Raw genomic sequence first — 10234 nt, forward strand, 5'->3', positions numbered from 1 at the left:
TCTCTTTTATATTTTTTACCCAAAATGTTTTATAAATATTCCATAATTTAATTAAAAATTATTTTTAATTGTCATCGAATATAGAAATTATCGATTAAACTGAAGGCTTTTTTAAAAAGAAATTATCGGACATTTTTCAACATAATTAAGGGTTCATAGCCGCAAAGCTAAGGGCTGAAAAAAGAGGGTAAGAGGGTTGAACGGAAATTGGGTTGTAGAGGGCTATGGTTTCGGTTTGGGTGTCCTTGAAGAGTGTGGCTGCTGGATACTGTTAGTACACGTCCGGGAATTCTTAGGGGGCTGAGTCATGGTCCTAGATAGGCTAAAGGATGGCTGGTGCAAGGGCTAGAGAATGGGACGCTAGGGGTTGGCCGCACAAGGCTTGTAGGTGATGGTTTATGGGTTGGCAAGTGCATGTGCTCTAAAGGCTGTTCTAGTAGGTTGACAAGGGTTCAGTCTAGGTCTTAGGAGGGTTGGTCTGGATCTGGTCCACTCGATTAGGGTCTAGGGTCGAAGGAATTTATGGTTGGATGAGGTTATGGTTTTTGAAATATGGGCAGAAAATTCCCGCGGTCGTCTAGGTTTTTCCGATGGTCTTAAATGGCTTGAATTGGGTTGTATAAGGTATGGTTAGGTGTTAATTGGCTATGGTTTAAGTTTGGTAAATTTTGGTTAAATTTTGAGTCGATACAGGTTAAAACCGTCACGTACAGTTAAGTTTTAAAATGAATTGGGAAATTAGTTGAGGAACTTAATTTTACGTCTAAGAAATGTTTATGGCTGTATATTAAGGTTTTAAGTTAAGTTTAGGGATGAAAAGTTTATGTTTAAAATTTGGGAAAAAATATTAAGTTTCAAATTTATTCGGGTTAAAAACGCTTCATGGTTTAGTCATTAAGTTATTAAATCGAAATGCTCGAGTTTATGTCTAAGAAAAATATTAGAAGTCCAATTTAAGCTTATCTCGCATTCAATTCACATCCTTCAAAATATTTTTCTTTTTCTTTTTTGAATCATAATATCATGCATTTCCACATTTGAGAAATAATATTTTAACTGTAAAATTTGCACAGTTTTATCATTAATCATAAAATCTCATTATTTCATCATACACATTTTAAAATATCATTTAGCATGTGTTATGATTCTTTGGGGCGCTACCAGGCATTTCTACTACCCGAGATATAAAATAACCATTTTATCCCTGGACTCCGAAATTCTCGATTTTAATTTTCTCTTACCTTTATTGACTCGAGCCTATCCATGATTTTTGGGAATATCGTGAGGGAGAAGGCACAGAGGGAGCCCGCTTACGGGAGAATGCCCCAGAAAGAGCCCGACAATCGTATTTTCATTTTACGTCGGTGCCTAGTGCTCATCCCCATGAGCAATTGTGAGCTAATACTGATCAATCGACCAGAGGATACATCTAGTCAATTTCAAGTATCAAAATTCACCTAAAATGATATATAATGATGGAAAGCTTTATGATTTAATTATATTCAGTCATTTCGTAGAAGATTCCTTTATTTGGAAATTCTTTCATTTTTTGTACGAATTTTTACGGTGAATGAGTTGTCCATAAAATATTTCAGTTCATAAATTCTAAGTTTTTCGGAGTTTGACAAATTAAGCATGAAAAATCGAACAACTGATCAAGAGAACTGAAAGTAACTAAACTAAAGATTCGAAAACTGATAGTTTCCCGAACTGAATATTAATGCGTATATAAAGGCAACTGAACTATGCAGAGCTAACTGATCTGAGTAATCATCTGGACGATCAGTTAAGACTAATCAGTTACGCAACGCTCTGTTAAGACTGATCAGTTAACATCAATCAGTTGATCCTATCGGCTATGCCAACTGATCAGCTTGACACGTCATCAGTTAGGAATTTAGTTATCAACCGAAAAATCGAAAAAGAGCATACTGCAACGTATAGTGAGAACACCGTATTTCAAAAAAGCTACAGTGTACGATTGTTAGAAGAATGTTGACATGGCTATGCAATGGATTTAAAGATTCAAAATACATTCAGGGTGTGTTTGGTTGAGTGGATTAAATAAGGATAGATTAATAGTCCAATATTTATCGTTAAAATTTTAAGTTGTTTTAATAATCATTTTGACCCGGTTTAAGATCCAATTTTATGGATAACTATTTGATTAATAAAATTGAATATTAAACCGGGTCAAAATGATTATTAAAACATCTTAAAATCTTAACGATATATATTTGACTATCAATCTATCCTTATTTAATCCACTCAACCAAACACACCCTCATTGTTATCGTCGGAAGCAAAGCCTATAAATAACCGAGAAAATCAGCTGAGAGATAGTTATGTAGTTACAAAAGTTATCAAGCAATACAATCACGAACTCTACACACATTCTTTCCTTTCAAAAGCTCGTGCTCATTATTCATATCCATAGCTTTCAGACTATAAATTGAGATAAAGTTACAAGAACTCACTGTTATGTTATTCGATCTTGTAAATATCAGTTGTTCTAAGAAAGTTACATATCAGTTAGATACTGATAAGTTGTATTGATACTAAGAGTTTCAGTCTTGGCAGTGTTAAGTCCAAACTGAAGTGGGTTTGTACAATTCTGTATAGATCAAAGTCTTTTAGTGAATATCATATCTTTGAGATAGAAGGGGTGACGTAGGAGTATTTGAAATCTCCGAACATATAGAAATATAGTGTTCTTACCTTATCAATTTTTATTCTATCTGTATTTCAATTATTTCCACACTTTTAGCAAGTTAACTGATTGACATTGACAACAAGATTCGCGACTTCAGTTTATCACTAAACTGATTCATAAATCCAAGAAGTTGTGAAAATTGTAAAATGTTTATTCAACCCTCTTTCTAAACACTTTTTCACTTCCAACCAATCCTAACAGTATAGATATATATATGTCAAAAACTTGTGTGAGAAGGTCTCACGGGTCGTATATGGATATGGTTGACCCGTCTCACATGAGACTCACTATATATATATATATATATATATATATATATATATATATATATATATATATATATATATATACATATATATATATACATGCACATATACTATGTGCATAAATATATTATTTAAAATTAAATAATCAATATTTAATTTCCTTGATTAACTTATTAGTTAATTAATTTTAGACCCCTCTAAAATATTTTATGAGAATTTTGTACATATTAATAGTCACTATTACTAATAATATTATTTAATTAGTAAATTCTAAATTCACTAAATAAATGATTGTGAACTTATTATAATCCCGATCGACGATCTGACACCGCCCATGTATCAATGATACAAATATTTCTCATATAACAAAAACTGAAAATTTCGAATATCAAATTTCTACTACTTCATTTTTCGTAGCTGCAGTTGCGTTCAGAACAGACAGTTCTATTCTCCTCGTAGCGTTTAAGCTAATTTCCATTTCTTTCATCCTATGGAGTCAACTTATAAACTTTTTATAGTATTTTGTTTGATCTCCATCAAAATAAAATCGCCAAATTCAATTCTTTTAACTTTGAGTATCTCAACAGGAACACAAAATCCAACACTTGTGTGACTCTCAATGGTTCAGAGATACAGTTAGCATCGTGTTCACATATCCATGTGATTCAGAATAACATTTATTTTTAATTGAGCTTGCCATAATTAGTCGCATTCTTTTCATCAACACATTGATCAAGAATTTCACAACTCATTTTTTATTTCACCCATTGGATTATGGTAAAAGCGTCTAATGGCATCGTTGCATGATCCTCTAAGTATTGCTGATTGTGCCGGCAAGAACTTTATGTTATGGTTAGCGTACAGTACGGTCCCTTCAAATCATATATCCCGATCGAATCGACAACCAGTTCGTATATCAGGAGTTGCATAAGAATGCGATAATGATTCGATGTGTCTTTGAGTAATAATAGTGACATGGTATGTGAAACTGCGCAAACACCTTTCCAAAATGCACGTCTTATTCTAGCAAGAGATTTCTTGCACTATTAAATCATCATATCACATAGGATAGATTCACTCTAAGGCAAAAGGTGAATCTCTGACTACAATACATTTTCTCATACATTTTTTGAAACTACACCCAACATTTCCATCTTATGACACTCAATGGAGTCGAAAAACAGACCAAGATGCATACTAGTATGTAAGGCCTCTACGTTTCTCGGGTCAAACGAGTAATTGATATGAATCTGACCGGACGTTACGAGCTAACTGTTGGAAAGAAGTCGAAGGAATCTCCTCAAGGATTCATGGCAATCTACTAAGAATATACCAATCAAATTTGGGGTTATAATATCATTCAAGTGTTGAAGGACAAAAAAAAAAAGCAACCTGTAGAGATAGGCGCCGCCCAACAGAGATTTTCACCCGCCCCAGCGCACCCTATGAGCCCTAGTGAGGATTTCTACCCACCCTAGTGCGTCCAGAGCGGCCCAGCGGGGATTTCAGCTTGCCCTATCGTGTTCCCCTCTGACAGCAATTCAGAACTTCGAGATTTTGACGTAAATCAATCATGCAAACAATATTTTGGCATTTTTGGATGATTTTTAATCATGTTTTTGTTTAAGTATACCTTGTAAACATGTGAGGTTCAAAATACGATGACGTAACTTAACTGCATGCAAATCTAGGGAAAATCGAAAATGACTAAGTAAATGGTTTTAATTTCATAAATTTAATAAGGTGTGTATGTTTAAATGTACCTTTCTACATGAAGGCATAAAACTGTGTTTTAAAGGCTATTCAAGACGCGATCGAGGAACGGAGACTGAAGACTATATGAGAGAAAATATTTTATTAAATAATTATTTTTAATTGTTTAATGTATGGTGTATTTTAAAGAGACTTTTAAAAAATGAAGTGTTTTTACACGTCGAGTCGTATTTTGAAATGGTATTCGATTTTCAACGAAAATATGAACTTTTCGACTCGGCTAATATTTTCACAACTTTTCCTAAAAAAAATATTTTAAATATGAACTAATGAGCATATTATACTATGTTAATGGACCTAAGCTTATACCATGTGTTTTAATTAAAATAAAAGGCCTTAAAACCCTTCCAAAACCTTCACAACTCACACCCTACCCCCCAATCATACTAGGACTCTCCCTCACACACCACACAGCCACACACTACACGAATTGGAGAAGGAAGTCCACGTTTTGAAGGGATATTCAGCGAGGGCCCATCTCCACCGACGTTCCTCGCATCGCAAGCCATATTTTAAGCGTAATATACGCAAAGGCACGCCTTAATCTCCTTTTTCGCATCTAGCACACCATATTATGTGTTTGCTGTATATTTGTTGCCTTGTATTTATTTTAGTTTTTATGCCATACTGTGCTTAGAACATGTGTTTTTACGATTCACAACTATTGTTAATATTGCACCAAGGGGGCTGCCATGGTAGGGACGTGAAAAGGGGTCAAATTCACAATGTTTAGGGCCTTTAAAGTTCATGATTCAAGGCTGGAATGAGGGAGGATAAGGGCTGCACGACTCAAGGGTTTAAGGATGGCTAGGGCTCGGATTTGGGTGATTTAGGAAGGGAGGCCGCACGAGGTGCCGTCCAGGCAAAGGGCTGGGCTCGTGAGGGTCCTAGCCTTGAGCCAAAGCGGTTCACGCAAGGCTGGAAGGGCAGGAAAAGAGGAAGCGCGTGGCTAGTACTCTTCCTAGTCGAAGACTCGCATTTAAGATGTACCCTGCACGTTTACGTGCATGGGCTGTGGGGCCTGGCCTAAGGGGGTCCTAGAGGGTTTGGTTAATGTCCTAGCAGGGTTGGTCAGGGGCTGGTCCAATTGGTTAGGGTCTAGGTTCGGAAGTTTGGAAGGTTGCATGAGTTAGGGTTCTTTCCATATAGGGAAAAATTTCAGTACATAATCTAGGTTGATCGAGGGCCTTAATTGGCTTGGTTTGGGTCTTAAATGGTTTAGTTGGTTTTTAATAAGCTTTGGTTCAAATTTAGAAAAGTTTGATCAAATTTCGAGTCCATACGAATCAAAGCCGGGATGTACGTCTAAGTTTAAAGACGAATTGAGAAATTAATCGAGAAGCCTAAGTTTACGTCAAGAAATATTTTTGGTTGTATTTTAAGGTGATATATTAAGTTTGAAATGGTTTGGGTCGTCATTTTAAGGTCTAAATATAAATTAAAAAAAATAGGGTTTCAGGGAAACAATCATTTTACATCTGAAAAATGTTAGACGACCTGCCAGTACCCTGAATGCTATAATAAATGTTAAAAGGTTTATTTTAAATGTTTGTGGAAATTTATGATAAAACGTTAATGCTAAAAGAAATGTTGCATGATTGGTTTAAAAGAAAAATGATTTATACGTGCATGAATTTTTATTAGTGATGGAAATATGAAATGTTGAAGGAGGTGAATTGATTGTGACTAATACGATGATACGATGATACAATGATATGTAAGGCCAATTCTCAATTGACGGGTGAGAGTGTAGCTGATGTCTCCATCGCCTGGTACCATGGTAATACGTAGATGGATCCATCGACCAATAGCTAATACAAAAGTCACAATTGAGGATCTGAATTCAATAAAAGAGGAAATATATATGTAAGGTCCAAAAATTAAGACGACGTAATCCAACTGCATGCAAATCTAGGAAATATGAAAAATGGCAAATTAATTGATTAATTAATTATGTGACATGCATGAATATATGTTAAATAGGATTTTATTGTCATTATGGATAAAACTGTATTTTAAGGATTATTCGAGTAGCGATCGAGGAACGGAGACCCAGAGCTGAAAATAGAAAATATTTTTATTAAATAATTGTTTTTAAATATTTAAAATATGATTGATGATTTTTCATATTTTTGAAAATAAGGGGTTTTGAGGTGATTTTATACGCTGGGACGTAAATTTTATCGGTGTTGATTTTTCAACAAAAATACGAACGTTTTGGCAACCCAGCTATTCATTCACAAACTTTATTAAACAAAAGTATTTTTATAATTTAAATAAAGACTAACGGGCCTAATTAAACTCTTAATAAGCCTAAGCCTTATAAGTAAAATAATTAACTATATAATATGTTAAACCCTTCTCCACCATCATTAACACATGCCCCACTCTCCTTTACAAATCAAATTCTCTCCCAAACCCTCCCCAAGCAATTCACGACACACACTCAATATTTGGTAGAGCAAAAGTCGAAAATTCAAGGGAGTTTCAAGTCAAGGTTCTTGTTCCCGCTCTTCGCAATTGTCAACGTATATTCGTACGTAAAATACGCAAAGGCACGCATATTTCTTTCCTTCAAAACATTATCACACCATAATATATTTTTATGCATGAAAAGTATGGAAAACAAGTGACGCTTTTGTTTTATTTTCATTTTTGTAGATGACATGAAAATTCAAGCATGGTTTATGATCCAATAACATGTATATTGTATTGTAAAGGGGCTGCCATGAATTAGGACTGGAACAAGAATGTTTTACACGAGTTATAGTCCTTAGATCCCCACCCATGGACTGCACAACATGAATTACAAAGCTGGTAAGCAACTTGCTGTCATGGTGGGGAGGAGGGGTTCGATTTTGGGTCATAGGGGCTCGGCTGGGTCTGGGCTTGGGAGAGGGCTCGGCCAAGGTCTGGATGAGTCGAGAGTGGAGCCCTAGCCATGCTAGGCCTCGAGTCGAGAGGGCTGGGAGGAGTCCTAACATGCTAGGAATCCCACACGAGAACTTCAGGAAATCGCGCAGGGTTCGGCTCGCTGATTAGGTCCTATGCGCACAACAAGATTCCTTGTTACAAAGGGTTCTCGGCCATGCAAGAGCTAGGTTAGGGGCCTTCGGTATCGAGCTAGGGGTCTAGTCTGTGGGTTCCAAGGGTCCAGTAGGGTTTCCTAAGGGGTTGGTCAGAGTATGGTTCAGCATGGCTCGAGGGTGGCTCGAGGAAATCGGGACATGGCTCGAGTGGAACTTTTATGAGTCAAGTTAGGATTTTCTAGTTTTAATTTATTGAAACACGGCTCACGGGGGGTCGAGTCGTGGTTCACGAAGGCTAAAATAATATAAAAAGTCTAAAATTTGAATTTAGAAATTTTATTTTAAAGTTTGGAATTTTTCGGGATTAAAACGCCTTCAATACGACTAATTACGAATTAATTCAAAAGTATAGTATTTAAGCTAAATAAAATTTTGAGAAATTTAATTTAAGATTAAATAATTATTTGGGACATGTTAGAGTCAAGAAAATTAAGAAAAATTAAAAAACGTGAAATTTTACGTCCAGGGGTAAAACAATAATTTTACACCCGTAAATTACTAAACGTCATGACAGTGCTCTAATTGCTGTTTTATATGTTAATATGATTATTTTAAATGTTCATGAATATGTATATGTTAAATTGGTATTTTTGAAATTTTTATGGATTTTATGATTTAACGTTGACATTTAAAAGACATATTGCATGCTTGGTATAAAAAGAAAAATGATATTAAACACATGATTTTTATAAAGTGATGAAAATGTAAATCGTTAAAAGAAGTGGAGTAATTGTGATTATTGAGGATATGTGGATAAGAATGGGGATATCGTGAGGGAAAAGGCCCAGAGGGAGCCCAATTATGGGAGAAGGCTCCAGAGAAAGCCCGACGATCGTATTTCCATTCGATAAGGATAGGCCAATGCTCAGTTGACGAGAGTTTGTCGTTGATGTCCCCGCCGCCCAATACTGTGGTTACATGTAGATGAATCCATCGACTTTTTGAGGATGAGAAAAGTTACAATTAACGATCTGAATTCAATAAAAAAGAAAAATGTTTATGATCATGATGAAAGGATACAAGTTATGAAATGAGGAAAAGGAAAATGTCGAGGTTTATGTTATGCATGTCATGAAAATGGTATTTTGTTTACGTAAAAGTATTTTCATTGTTGTTTGTGGTTTTATACGTATTATTTGGTATCAATAATATGATGTGTTGAGTCTTTAGACTCACTAGATGTGATTGATGCAGATGAGTATGATAATAATGTTGAGAGAGGCTTGGATGCCTGATTTGACTGGATTGAAGGTGGCCATGACCCGAGGACCAATGCTTCTATGTTCCGCATTTACGTTTATGATTATGTTAAGTATTCTATGACTAACTATTTACGTTTTTTGAGAGATTTTTGAGAGATTTAGTATATGTTATACTTTTCAAATTTATTGCTTTTTAGGTTTGGTAAAATGTTTGACGATTTTGTGGTTTGACTATTTTCTTTGATTTTAAAATACTAGTTGATTGTTTTATTTTGAAAAATGGTGCAAACATATTTTATATATTTTGTAAGGGTTCGGCCGAAATCATGAGAGGTTATAAAAAAATTCTAGTACTTTTTAAGCAAAACGAATAACAAACGTTTCAATATACGTATAAGATGAAAGGAAATATGATATGATATATTGAAAAGAAAATGTTAAAGTTTATGTTCATGAAAAATTATTTTATTAAAAGTATTTTCACTGCTGCTTGTGAATGTTTATGTATTACTTACTATCATGGTTAAGGTTTGCTGAGTCAATAGACTCATTAGGTGTGATTGACTCATGTGAGCATGTGATTGATGTTAATGGAGGTCCTGATGGTTGATTTAGCTGGACTGAAGGTCCACACAACCCGAGGACCGTCGCTAGTTTTCCGCAAATAAAACTAGTTTATGGTTACTTAAATATTTTTACGACTTATGATGTTTTTTAAAGGTTTTTAAGAGGATGTTATAGTTAAGTTTATTTTTGAAAAAATATTAGTTTAGGTTGGTTGATGTTTACGATTTTTTTACCTTGAATTACTTTCTTTTGGATTTTCAAATTATAGTTAGCTGGTTTATTTTAAATGATGCAAAAGTACTTTAAAACATAATTATGTATATGTCGGCCGAATGAATAGGAAGAAAAAAATTTCTAGTATATTTTAAAGAAAAACGAGTAGTGGACGTTTCAAAACATATTGAATATTATTGATGAATTATTTAATGAAATTGTGAGTTTTTCTCTCAACAATAAAGCTACAGCTTTCTGCACGATTTTTGTATTTTATCAAATCAAACTTATCAAAGTTTAATAATTTGTGATGTTTGTCGATTGTCAAAGATGTGTTCTTTGAAGATTCATTTGAGTTTTATTGTTTATTTGTTACTAGACCACGTGATCTGGGGGCGAATACACGTTACT

This window comes from Primulina eburnea, chromosome 16 (genome assembly GCF_022965805.1).
Source record: "Primulina eburnea isolate SZY01 chromosome 16, ASM2296580v1, whole genome shotgun sequence".
NCBI classification, from domain to species: Eukaryota; Viridiplantae; Streptophyta; class Magnoliopsida; order Lamiales; family Gesneriaceae; genus Primulina; species Primulina eburnea.